Raw genomic sequence first — 13,607 nt, 5'->3', positions numbered from 1 at the left:
AAGTCCCAGCAGGAGCCATTACAGTCTAGTTCTGGAAGCAAGAAGTTGCAGGGAGAGGGATTTTTTTTTTTTTTTTTTTTGACAGGCAGAGTGGACAGTGAGAGAGAGAGACAGAGAGAAAGGTCTTCCTTTGCCGTTGGTTCACCCTCCAATGGCCGCCATGACCGGCACACTGCGCTGATCCGAAGGCAGGAGCCAGGTGATTCTCCTGGTCTCCCATGGGGTGCAGGGCCCAAGCACCTGGGCCATCCTCCACTGCGCTCCCAGGCCACAGCAGAGAGCTGGCCTGGAAGAGGGGCAACCGGGACAGAATCCGGCGCCCCAACGGGGACTAGAACCTGGTGTGCCGGCGCCACAGGTGGAGGATTAGCCTAGTGAGCCGCGGACACCGGCCAGGGAGAGAGATTTTGAGCTCTGGGGCAAGGGGTGCGTTCCGGGATAGGGAGCCCCGGGCCCCCTGCGAGGCCATGTGGCAAAGCAACATGAACGGGCACGTGGCAGAGCCCCACTCCGGCCCCAGCCCTGCTGTCCTCCAGCTGGGTGACTTCAACAAGTCACCTTGTCCCTCTGGGCCGCGAGGACAGGCCGTGGGGCCCCTAAGTGCGGGCGTCCTTTCCTGCCGTCCCCAGGACCGTGAGGCACAAGGAAAGGGAGCCTGGACAAGGGGCTTCAGCCCTCCGAGCTTCAGCCTCTGCGCCCGCCCCGGCCAGGGCCGCGTGGGGCCGCGCCGGGCCGGTGGGCGCAGCGACCGTGCGGCCATTCTGCGAGCGTCAGCTCCTTCGGCAGCAAGCTGGGCACGAGGGGACGGAAGCTGAGGCAGGAGTGGGGGAGGGACACGTGGTAGCGCCGCCTCCCATCAGCAAATGTCTTAAACAAACAGCCAGCTTCCCCCATTAATAAGTCTTGTGGAATGTGGAGGAGTCTCTTTTCCTCTTCCTTTTTTTGCTGATTAAGTTCCCCCAAAACCCCCTTAAGAATTTTAATAAGAAATGCAAAAATCAACAAAAGTCCAGCAAACCCCTTCCTGTTATTAAATAAAGGGAAAGTAAATACTGCAAATTGGACATATTTCATAAGAGGATGTTTTGTTTGGGTGAAAACACGAGAAAGAAAAAGAAAAGGCTGTTTGCTTTCTGGCAGCAAGCACAGGTCTTTGCTGAATTTTGGTTTCAAAGTTGATGACTGCGGCATTATTCCTGGTTTGCTGGAATTCTGGGCCCTGGGCATCCGGGCGGGCAGGAAGGCCAGGTTCCCGCCATCTCGCCCTCTTCTCCCCTCCGGCCTCGGACTAGACTGCGCGGTTTTTTGAGCCACCCAGGAAAAGTATCATCCCGAACCCAGAAACCACAGAGGGTCACACACAAGATAAAAGCAACTTGGAACAAAGGTTTTTATGCTGTTAGAGAATAAAACACGAAAGAGCCTCAGCAGCTCCTAGGCAGGAGATGAGACTGTGAAACCTGCTAGGTCCAGACAGCACCGACAGAGGTGGAAGGACCAGGGTTCAAATCCCACCCGTGCCACTTCCCGGCTGGGCTACCTTGGGTACATCCCTTGGCTTCTCTGACTTCCGCTCGCCCCATCTTCACAGTGGGGCAAACACAAGCATTGACTGGGGTGTGCAGAGGATCAGAGTGGGGAAGGAGCCGGGCAGAGCGCAGGGCTCCGTCTGCACCCACACGACTTTGTGTACAGAGAGCCCATTCCACAGCTGCTCTCCACAGCCCCAGGGGACACGAAAGACAAAGGGAGACTTGCCCTGTCCTCTGGAGTGGGCGTGGCCGGCGAGGACTCAGGGGCTGGCCTCTGTGACAGGGGCTCTGACAGGAGAAGCAGGAGAGAAGCCTGAGAGTGCAGTCACGGCTCACGGCTGCCACCTGCTCATGGGAGGAAGGCACGTGTGCAGGCCCTGCACACACACACACACATGCACACGCAAACGTGCACACCTACACAAACTGCACACACACAACACACATATATGCACACAGGCACAACACAAACACATATATACAAACATGCACACACAGACACATGCACGCACAACACACATATGCATACACAAACATGCACATATGAACATACAAACACATGCATACACAACACATATATGCATACACAAACATGCACATATAAACACACAAACATGCATACACAACACATATATGCATACACAAACACGCACATATAAACACACAAACATGCATACACAACACATATATGCATACACAAACACACACATATAAACACACAAACATGCATACACAACACATATATGCATACACAAACACGCACATATAAACATACAAGTGCATGTATGCATACATACATGTACGCGCGTGCACACACACACACCCCGGGTTCTCCATCCTCCTTGGAGAGATTCCTGAGCCCACGCCTGTCACCCAGCACCACTGGCAGGCAGGGACCCCAGTCTCAGGCCGCTCTGCACGCTCAGCCTGGAGACACTGGCCAGTGGAGCCCCACCCCGGGCACCCCGCCGCCCCACAATGAATCCGATTGAGGCCATGTCCTCCACCCCCTTCTCCCAGGCCCACTCAGGCCTACCAGAGACCTGGTGGCAGCCAGCTCCACACAGTTGGTCCCAAATAGGAGAACATTCTGGCTTTCTCCTTTTCTAGCTCTGTGTTTGTTTGCCAGAAGCACCTTGTAGTGCAAATACTAAAGTATACAAGTAAGTACACCAGAGAGTTTACAAAGCTACACCCACACTACCTAAACTTGCTTCTAGTTATATATTTTAAGTTATTTATTTATTTGTTTGTTTGAGTCAGAGAGGGAGAGACAGAGAGAGAGAGAGAGAGAGAGGTCTTCCATCCCGCTTCACTCCCCAAATGGCCGTAACCGCTGAGCTGGGGCGGATCAAAGCCAGAAGCCAGGATTTCCATCCGGGTCTCCCACGTGGGTACAGGGGCCCAAGCACTCGGGCCATCTTCCACTGCTTCCCCAGGTGCATTGGCAGGGAGCAGCCGGCACCTGAGCTGGCGCCCATATGGGACGCGGTGTTGCACTATGCCCCAGCACCGGCCCCAGGCCGCCCTGTTATTTTTTAAATAGTTTAGCATACCCGTGTGTGCACTGGGGCTTGGTATTGTTTTGTGTTTGATGTGCATAAGTGGTGTTGCCATGTTCACTTTGTGTTTTTTTCTCCATGGTGCCTTTGCCACCAAATGTATGTTTTGGAAATCTGCTGAGGTTGACTTATGTCTGTGTATGTAACTCACGTATTGGCGTCTATATGTTAGCTCTTTCTCTTATCTGCTGCATGATGTCCCACTGTGACACAGTCATTCCTCCAGGGAGGGACATTTGTCTGATTTTTTAAATTACAAACCACCATGCCTGGATGAACATCTTTGTGTGTAGAGGCTCAGATTTCTGTGGGACACTGACCCACATGTAGAACAGCAGGGGGCTCCAAACATCCCTGAAATCAATGCAGGCTTTCCTCATAACACGCATTTTCCGCAGTGATCGGTGGGAGGGTGCGGGGCAGAAGCAGGCACCCCCGTCTCCCCTCTGGGGCTGACTCTCCGACTCAGTTTCCTGACCTGTAAAATGGGTGTGAGATTGCCTCGCTCCCAGAGCCGTTGCAGAGAATTGAGTCTGCCCTGAAAAAGCATCTGGAACAGTGCCAACGGCAGGGTCCTTACGGCTCTCCGTTCAGTCCCGGGACTGTCCTCGGCTCCTCCTGGGTGTCCCGCATGCTCACTCCCCAAATGGCAGCAACGGTTCTGCTACCGGCTGCTCCACTTCGGATCCAGCTCTCTGCTGTGGCCTGGGAAAGCAGTGGAAGATGGCCCAACTGCTTGGCCTCCTGCACCCACATGGGAGACCTGGAAGAGGCTCCTGGCTCCTGGCTTCGGATCAGCACAGCTCCAGCCGTTGCAGCCTTCTGGGGAGTGAACCAGTGGATGAACGACCTCTCTCTCTGTCTCTCTCTCCCCTCTCTCTAATTCTGCCTTATTAAATAAGTAAATTTTTAAAAGAGAATCTCTGTTTCCAGGTCTGTAAAATGGGACTGTGGCAACTCCCGCTGGGCGCCGCTTCCACGCGGGACACCCGGTGCGCACCTGCACCTCCTGCTCCTCCGAAGCTGTGAGGTCAGCTGCGGTTTTCCTGCCCCGCACGGCGACTCTGGACCAGGCCCGTGATTTGAGGTTTGCTTCTCAGCCTTTGCATTTTCTGCGGAGAATGCTGGCAGCAAACACGCGGAGGCCAGTGGGGTCCCACGCGGTGTTCAAGGCCAGGAGACTGGGTGTCCACCAGACTGGGTGATTTAAACCTGCTGAATCGGCTCCATCTGGTGGACACACTGAGGTACTGCAGGGGTCGGCCCGACTGGGAAAAACAATGGGGCGACAGCGGGGGCTGCCCAGCCCTGCTCAGAAATGCCGGCGGCTCCCCATTGTCTGCGGGGTAAAGTCCAGAAGCCAAGCCTGGAATTCAAGCGCCTCCACAATCAGGCCACGCCCTACCTATCGGACTTTATCGCGGCTTTGGCTTCTTGCCCGGCTCCTCCCTGGCTCCGGAACCCCAAACCCCATTCCAGCCTCACACACAGGCCAGCCCAGTGCCCTGACTGCCCTCTGCCCGCCTCCTCCCTGCCTCCCTGGTGCTAAGTCTCCTTCCAGGCTCAGCTCCCAGGCCACCTCTTCCAGGAAGCCTCCCAGGCCTTCAGCCCCTCCTGGCCTCCCCCCAACACCTGCTGTGGGTCATTTTTTTGTATTTCAGTGTTGAGCGCTGCTTGCTGTAGCCTGTGTGATGCACTAATACAGCCCGGTGGTCCTGAGACCCCGGGTCCTCACCTGGCCTCCAGCACATTGTAGCTCTGAGCCTGTGAGCAGGTGGGGTGGTAACACCAGTCTCACAGGCCTGTTACGTTAAGTTAAATAAGACCATGGGTGCACAGTGGCTGGCCCACAGCAAACCACCCCAGATTGTTCCTAGGGTGGCTGAAAAGACCAGACAGCCAGGTGAACCTGAGTCCCAGATGAACAGCGTTTCTTTTTTTTTTTTTTTTTAAACACTTTTTTTTTTTTTTTAATTTTTGACAGGCAGAGTGGACAGTGAGAGAGAGAGACAGAGAGAGAAAGGTCTTCCTTTTGCCATTGGTTCACCCTCCAATGGCCGCCACTGCAGCCGGCGCACCACGCTGATCCGATGGCAGGAGCCAGGAGCCAAGTGCTTTTCCTGGTCTCCCATGGGGTGCAGGGCCCAAGCACCTGGGCCATCCTCCACTGCACTCCCTGGCCAGAGCAGAGAGCTGGCCTGGAAGAGGGACAACCGGGACAGAATCCGGCGCCCCGACCGGGACTAGAACCCGGTGTGCCGGCGCCGCAAGGTGGAGGATTAGCCTAGTGAGCCACGGCGCCGGCCCAGAACAGCGTTTCTTGGCAAGCAGAAGCAGATAGCAGACGTGACGTGGGACCTGTGTGTGGCGTTTCACAGTAAGAACACAGGGCATGGTTGTCCATTCTGTTCGACGTGTTTTGAGATCCTGCGTTTGCAAATCCACCCTCTCTCTCACGTTCCTTTGGGACGTCCACATCAGCCGCTGGCTTTTGTAGCCCCTCACAGGAGTGTGCACGCACAGAGCCGCAAAGCACCGGAACTGCCCAAAATGCACACTCCCAGCGGCAGTGGCAAAGGCGAGGTCGGCGCCCAGAGCGTGAATCCGTGCGCTCCTCGCACTCGGGGCCGTGCCACGGCGCTCACACGCGTGCGCTGCGGTGGGAGACGGAGCCGTGTGTAGCAGCCCCCCCGTGCAGGGCGCTCCTTAGGGAGAAAAGTGCCTGCCTGGAGGAAATGCACGGGGAGGGTACGGCGCGGTCGGCCACGAGGTCAGAGAGGATGGACCGTGCGCGAGGATTATGTAAGGCGTCTTTAAACAGAAACACAGAAAACCAGGTTGTGCATTGGTCAGCTGATGCAAACGTTGTGGCGGGAGGTTCACAGGAAGCCAGCTCTCTGCTCCCCAGCCTTCACTGAGTGGCTGTTTGCAGAACGGAACTATCTGGAACCCTGACAGTCGTGCGTGTGAAGCTATGCCATGCACGCGTGACGCAGCATTTCCTTATCGCTCGGCGCTGCGGACTTAAATGCCGCTTCTCTGGGGTTGTTTTAAAACCGTCCAGCAGGGGGCCAGCAGCATCTACTGAGTGAGTTAAAGACGCAAGATGTCCATCCAAGATGCGGGGGTGCGGAGACCACGCACTACACGGTCCTGTCCGCTTCGGGGAAAACCTGAAAAATGATGAGAAAAGGTTATTTACAAATGTACGGTGAGGGGCGAGCCTGGTGGCACAGCCGGGCCGGCAGCTGCTTGGTTACCCCTGCACCCACCTTGGAGGGGCTGGCACTGGTCCCACCTCGGCTTGCGATCCGGCTTCCTGCTAACGCACCCCGGGAGGCAGCAGCGATGGCCCAGTGCCGAGCCTCACGTGGGAGGCCCAGATGGTGTTCCCAGCTCCTGGCTCAGCCTGGCCCGGCCCTGGCTATGGTGGGATTTGGGGAGCGAACCAGCGCGTGGAAGATTCTACTTCTCTTTGTCCCGGTGCCTTCCAAATATCTCTTTTAAGTTTAAAACACTGATTGTACGTCGAGGAGAGAATCTTGGGGAAGAATCTCTTGTTCAGTGGCTTTGCTCCCAACCCTCCGGGTGGACAGGGCTCCAGGTGACGTCACCTGAAATCCCATAACCAGTGAATCCCAAATCCCGAAACGCCGGGTGCCAGGCCGGGAGGCGGAGACCCCGGCTGTGGTCTCGGCCTCTCGTCGGACCTGCAACTCACAGCCCCCCTGGGACCAAGGGAGGTGGCTGCGACACCTCAGAATTCCCGGCCTGTGGTTCAGCCGGGGCGCACAGGTGTCTGTGCGGCGGCCGGACAGGTGCGCCCGGGGCCGCGCTGCACACAGAGAAAGCAGGGGCCGCCTTCAGGGCCGGCCTCAGAGGGTCCTTTCCCCCAGGTCTGGTCGCCTCAAGGGTCCCGTGCCTCCGGGGGGCGAGGACTCTAGGTCTCAGCTCCATGACCTGTAACGGTGTCACTGGGTGACACTGGACAGGCGACTGCGCGCCTCGTCTGTGAAATGGGTTTGTGAGGGGGAGTGAAAGGAGCGTAGCATCTGTACAGAGGGGTTGTCCGTGTCATCTCGGGCCAGAATTCGCGCCGCCCGGGTTAGAGAGCACGCGAGGAGGCGAGCCAGGTGCACAAGGGCCCCGCCTACAGGCCTGCGCAGGCGCACTCCGCCAACAGCCGAGGGGCGCGCCCGTGAGCTCTGCGGCTGCGCAGTCGGCTAGCTTTGCGGCCGTGCCGCTTTACGGCAGCGGTGTTGGCGCCCCGACCGGCGTTGCCGAGGTTACGGCGAGCGCGTGGAGCCGAGACAGGTAAGGAGGCCGGGCTGGGAGCGAGCGGGATGGAGGCTCGGTCAGCGGGGCGAGGGGGAGGCGCCCGAGGCCGGACCGGCGAGGGCCGGGTAGGGGCCAGGCTTCCGCGTGCTGCCGGGCGCCGAGTCCTCCGCCCGTTGCTGCGGACGCCGACGCCTCGTCCGGCGCTGGCACTGCCCCGTGCGCCCGGCCGTCGGCCTGAGGGGAGCCGCGGCCGCTGGAGGGTCGGGGCGGGGGCCTCCCCGAGGAAGGAGGGGGCCGAGGAATGCGGCTGGCCAGCGCCCGGCCGCGGCCCGCGCGTGCGTGTGTCCGCCCGCGGTGCTCGGGCTGCGGCTGCTGCGCGCCGCGCAGGTGTGTCTGCTTCGCCCGTCCTCCTCGCCGTCCGCGGGTGGAGCGTCCAGCGTGCTTTTCCCTGGGGAGGCTGCGCGGCTAGGCGCCCCGTTGTTCCCCGGAGGGGAGAGTAAGGAGCAGGCCTGGCTTGTTGTTGTAAGGTTGATTTATTTGACAGGCAGAGCGGCAAGCCCAGCTGGCGGCAGCGTTCGGGCCAGGTCTGAGCCAGGCCAAAGCCAGGAGCCGGGAATCCGTCCTGGTCTCGCGCACGGGGCGGGCAGGGGCCCAAGCACTGGAACCATCACCGGTGACTCCCACCCGGGCACACTCGCAGGAAGCCGTGTCAGAAGCAGAGCAGCCAGGACTCGAACCCGGGGCTCCGGCGGGAGGCGTGGCTCAAGCAGCTGTTGAACCGCTGGTACCGCGTTGCCAGCCTTCACCCTTGCCCACCGTGCACACACGAACACCACTCCCAGGCTGGTTTCTTCATCTGTTCACTTCTCCGCCAGAGAACCTGCAGTGGGGGCTGGCGTTATGGCTGAGAGGGCCAAGCCGCCGGTCGTGACCCTGGCATCCCATACGTACTGGAGTGCCAGTTCAAGTCCCAGCTACTCCGCGGCAGGGTCAGGCAGAGGGTGGCCTGGACGCCTGGCGCCCTGCCACCCATGGGGGAGACCAGCGTGGAGTTCCTGGATCCTGGCTTCCGCCTTGGCCCAGACCTGGCTGTTGCAGCCATTTGGGAATGGATGGAAGATCTCTCTCATCTCCTGCCTTCTCTCTCTCTCTGCTTTTCAAATAAATAGATCTTAAAAAAAGAAAAGAAAAGACACTGCAGTGGTGTCAAGTCGAAGCCAGTGTTTGCTCCGAGAGCCCTGACTGCTGAGCCAGTCCTGCCTGTGGGTTTAGTGGGCGTGGGCAGTGTTCCTGGTGGGGCTGAGCCCGCCCACCTCGCAGGCCCCTGCTGGCCCACTGAGCTCTGTTTCCAGGCAGTGAGGCGGTGGGCAGATGACTTGCCCTCTGTGCACCTGTGTGTGAAGCGAGTCTAGTATTTCCCACTGGCACCCCGCGCCTACCTGTGGTGGTACAGCCTCTGGTTTCTCGCTCCCCCACGCCTGTTGTGTCGGCACTGAACACTGCGGGTAAGGGGGCGGCCAGTGCAGTCCTGCCTCCGCTTTGTCCGCCGGCCCAGTGGAGGACACCTGCTCTGTGAAGCCGGGGACGACCCCGCTCCCCTGCGGATGCTGTGTTCCCTGGAGAGCTTGCTTTCCGCCCTTTGAGGAACCTCACGGTGGCGGCCGTGATGCTGCCTGAGGTGCAGCTTTACGGAGACGCACAGCTCCCACAACCCACCCTTCTGAAACGTGCGGGCCAGAGTCACCGCACTGTACCTAACGCGGGCATGTCTTTACTCCACAGGCCTGTATCTGCTGGCAGTCACCCTCCCGGGTCCCCCTGTCTCTCTGTCCCAGCAGCTCCTGGCCTGTCTGCCCCTATGGACTTGCGTGGGATTCGTGGTCTCCCAGGGGGCTTCTCCCACTTAGCTCAGTGCTTCCAAGGGGGGTCAGAACGGCGTTGCTTTCTTTGGTGAATACGATTCCGTCGTGCCGATGGACCCCGTTTTGTTGCCCAGTCATCTCTTGATGGACGTTCGCATTGCTTGGTTTCTCCTGGGCTCCTATGAATAATAACGCTTCCCGTGTAGATCTCTCCAGGAGCCTGTCTGCCCTTTTCCCGGATCTGTACTTGGGAGTGGCGTGGCTGGGTTACATGGTAACCGTTGGATGACTGGACGGGGAACTGGCAGGCGGCTCTCTAGTCCTGTTGAACTTGAAGGTGAAGAAATGGCTCAGAGGGGTGTGCAGGGTGACACGCTAACGCAGCCTGTGTGTATGGAACCGCCTTGCTCCTGCCGTCACGAGGCCACAAGTGTCTCCAGACGTGGGTTGTAAAGTGATGGCAATATTTTGAGGCAGGGACCCTTCTATTGCATACGTGGGTTGGAACACAGTCGTCCCTTGACACCCATGGGGATGGGTTCCAGGACCCCCCGTGGGTGGTGAAGTCTGAATGTTCAGTCCCTTCTCTGAAAAGCTGTAGAATTTGCAGAAAACCTACACACATGCCCCTGTGTACTTTGTTTTTTTGTTCAAAGATTTATTTATTTATCTGAAAAGTGGAGTTTCAGAGAGAGGGAAAGGCAGAGAGCTTCCGTCTGCTGGCTCATTCCCCAAATGGCCCCAGTGGCTGAGTCTGGGCCAGGCCAAAGCCTGCAGCCTGGATCTTCATGCAGGCCTCCCACGTGGGTGCAGGGACCCACGCGCTTGGGTTATCTTCCACTGCTCACCCAGGTGCACTAGCAGGAAGCTGGATCAGAAGTGCAGCAGCCAAGACTCGAACCAGCACCCTATGGGATCCTGGATGTCAGCGTCACAGGCTGCAACTTAACCTGCTGTGGCCCAATGCCAGCCCTCTTCTGTGTATTTTAAATCCTCTTGGGTTACATAGAATATCTAATATGAGAGTCCACCAAAAAGTTTGTGAAAAAATGGATTTCAAGATAGGAATAAAGGGGTCCGGCGCTGTGACGTTGCAGGTAGAGCCGCTGCCTGCAGTGCCACCATCCCAGATGGGTGCCAGTTTGAGACTCCGCTGCCCCGCTCCCACCCTCTGCTGTGGCCTAGGAAAACAGAAGATGGCCTCAGTGCTTGGTTGGTGGGATGCACAGATGGGAGCCCACAGGCATGGAGAACTCAAGTGTGGAGATCTTGGCCCAAAGGAAAAACCATAACCAAACCAGGCCAATTAAAGTACTATTCATTTTCTTTTTTTTTTTTTAATTAATTAATTAGAAAGAGTGATAGATCTTTCATCTGCTGGTTCACTGTGCAAATGCCTACAGCAGCCAGGGCTGGTCCAGGCTGAAGCCAGGAGCCTGGAACTGCACCCGGGTCTCTCATGTGGATGACAGGAACCAGGTCCTCCAGCCATCATCTGCTTCCTCCTGGGAGTGTTAGCAGGGAGCTGGATCTGAAGCAGAGCAGCCAGGACTGGAACTGGCTCTCCGCTATGGGATGCTGGTGTCAGCAGCAACAGTTTGACCCACAGCCCCGCAGGGTGGGCCCCTTATTTTCACCTGTGGAAAACATTTGATTGGAATCTTTATTTAAAATTTTTGTTTGTTTTGAGCGACAAAGCTCGCATCCATTGATGCATTCCCCAGATGCAGCAGCAGCAGTGACTGGGCCAGGTCTAAGACTGTAAGCTGGGAGTCAGTCCTGAGTTCCCACGTGGGTGGTGGAAGCCCAGTTATTTAAGCCATCACTGTTGCTGCCCAGGGTCTGCATTAGCCGGAAGCTGGAGTCAGGAGCTGGCGTCGGGCCCTGAGCCCAGGCACTCTCTGGGATGCAGGCATATTAACCACTAAGCCAGATAGCCACCCATAGTTGGGACTTAGTTTTTAAACTTTTTTTTTTAACATTTAGTTCAAAGACAGAATGACAGAGGCAGAGAAAGATTATCCATCAGCTGGCTCACTCCCCCAAATGCCCACAAAAGCCAGGGCTGGGCCAGGCTGGAGTCATGTAACAGAAACCCAGGTCCACAGACCACCATCTGCTGCCTTCCTAGGTGCGTTAGCAGGAGCTGGGGTCAGAAGCGCGCGGCAGCCCAGATGGAACTGGCAGTCTGATTGCAGAACGTGGCCGTCCCACGTGGTAGCTGAACCTGCTGCACCACAGCACCCGCCCCTGCTTGCGTCTTCTGAAGTTGGCCACTGAGGTTTTTTTAATTCCAGATGGTATGTGTGTAAGTCAGAGCCTCAGAGTGGAAGTCTCACGCGAGTCAGCTTGCTCCCGGAATCCCTCAAACGCCGCCTTGCTAGAGACAACTTCCTTCCTCAGACCAGCTAAGCCTGCTGGATTTATTTCCGTTTTAGAATAAATTAAGGGCTGGCAATGTGGCATAGTGGGTAAGGCCACCGCCTGCAGTGCCGGCATCCCATATGGGCACCGGTTCAAGTCCTGGCTGCTCCACTTCCAATCCAGCTCTCTGCTATAGCCTGGGATGGCAGTGGAAGATGGCCCACGTGCTTGGGCCCCTGCACCCGCGTGGTAGGTCTGGAAGAAGCTCCTAGCTCTTGACTTTAGATCTGCCCAGCTGCAGCCATTGTGGCCATCTGGGGTGTGAACCAGCAGATGGAAGACCTCTCTCTCTGCCTCTGCCTCTCTGTAACTCTGCCTCTCAAATAAATCTTTTTTTAAAAAAATAGAATAAATTAGTTCCTTTAGTTGAGTACAAGACGACATCCTTGGTTTGGGCTGAGGAACAAGTCAGCAATGAAGATGAAAGTCTTCACCGTGCCCAAAGGAGGGGATTTTAAGGTTCCCAGGAGTGTGCACTCTGGTGGCACAGTTACGTTAGAAATCCTGTGCCCAGTGCTTGCACATGGCGTATAGTGTATACCGGAATGTAGTGTAGACAGAAATGCTCCGTATGCAGTGCCACTGAGAGACTTTTTTTTTTCATTTTTTAAAAAGGATTTATTTATTTGAAAGACAGAGTTCAAGAGAGAGAGAGAATCTTCATTCACTGGTTCACTCCCCAGATGATCACAACAGCCAAGGTTGGGCCAGGCTGTAGCCAGGAGCTGCTTTCCCAGGCCATTGTCTGTGCCCATGTGGGATGCCAGCGTCACAGGCAGCAGCTTAACCCACTGTGCCACACTGCCACCCCAAAGGACCTCACTTGGAAATTAAACTATCCTAGCATGTTGCTGCCTGGAACACGGGCAATTCTAAGATTCCCGTTTACTGATTTATCTTTTGTCATTGATTTATCCGTTCCTCCAGCTCTTCCTTGGTGTGTGTTTTTCCTTGTTTAATGTCCCAGCTTTTCCCTTGAGAAGTTGCCTGAAATATGACATTGGCCAAGGTCTTTAATTTCTTTCTAATGGTCATGAAACCCTGAAAACTGCTCAGCTTCCCCCACCATGTGGCCGTCCTCTGTCTCAAGCTTGATTGCATCGGTGGCCTGATAGGTGCTGGGACCCAGTGTGAGATTCTCAGTCTCTGTGCTTTGTCAGGGAAGACACCATATAATCTGTTTTTCTTTTTTAATATTTACTTATTTATTTGCAAGAATTAGAGAGGGAGGGACAGAGAGATCTTCCATCTGCTGGTTCACTCCCCCAGATGGCCGCAATGGCCACGGCTGAGCCAGGCCAAAGCCAGGAACCTGGAGCTGCATCTGGATCTCCCACGTGGATGCAGGGGCCCAAGCACTTGAGCTCTCCTCCGCTGCTTTCCCAGGCACAGTAGCAGGAAGCCGGGTCAGAAGTGAAGTATCCAGGACACCAACCGGCACCCATATGGGATGGTCACACTGCAGGTGGCGGCTTTACTCGCTGTGCCACAGCACCGACTCCCACATAAGCTCTCAGTTCAACCAGGGCCAGACCTGACGCTGAGGGAGCCACAGTCAAACCTCCCAGCTCCTACCAGGGCCTCTGCCCGTTGTGCAGAGTAACTTGACAAACCTCTTAGACCATTCACTCTTGTCCCTTTGTATAGGATTAGGTTTTGCCAAGTTAAAGTCATCTCCTGTGGCTCCATCCGCACTGCACCGCCCACAGCTGTGCTGCTGTCGCGTTTCCTCTTTCTGTCCTTGGTGGGTGGCGTCTGCTTGTTTTGTCTCCTGGGCTCAGGTGTAAGGCCTGGAAGGGGGCGGTGCTGCCCGGGGCTTCCTCTTCTCCCTTGGTCCACTGGGTGGTGAACCTGTAATTGTTAGAAGCCCTGTACCTTCTTTGGAGGATGGTAAGCCCTCACCCTAATGGACAGACACTGCCCGTGCTGGCAGCAGGACCCAGAGAAAG

The 13,607-nt window shown here is 56.6% G+C and overlaps 1 protein-coding gene across 6 annotated transcripts in view; it reads left to right on the top strand.

Annotated features, from left to right (window-relative positions):
• Positions 1-7,044: 7,044 nt before the first annotated feature.
• Positions 7,045-13,607, top strand: part of TSEN2 (tRNA splicing endonuclease subunit 2) — a 37,881-nt gene continuing 31,318 nt past the window's right edge. For 2 of the 6 annotated variants that reach the window (XR_016215070.1, XR_016215071.1), the window contains exon 1: positions 7,045-7,408. The gene's annotated coding sequence lies outside the window, so the exon portion shown is untranslated. Of the gene's footprint in view, positions 7,409-11,365; positions 11,535-13,607 lie in introns of all 6 variants that reach the window. The other 4 variants (XM_089306644.1, XM_089306645.1, XR_011379653.2 and 1 more) reach the window with 4 other exon arrangements.

This window comes from Oryctolagus cuniculus, chromosome 10 (assembly GCF_051225735.1).
Source record: "Oryctolagus cuniculus isolate XC-2025 breed Fujian yellow rabbit chromosome 10, ASM5122573v1, whole genome shotgun sequence".
In the NCBI taxonomy this organism is placed as follows: Eukaryota; Metazoa; Chordata; class Mammalia; order Lagomorpha; family Leporidae; genus Oryctolagus; species Oryctolagus cuniculus.
Note: the sequence above shows the minus strand (reverse complement) of the source record. Positions and strands in the feature narration are given on the sequence as shown.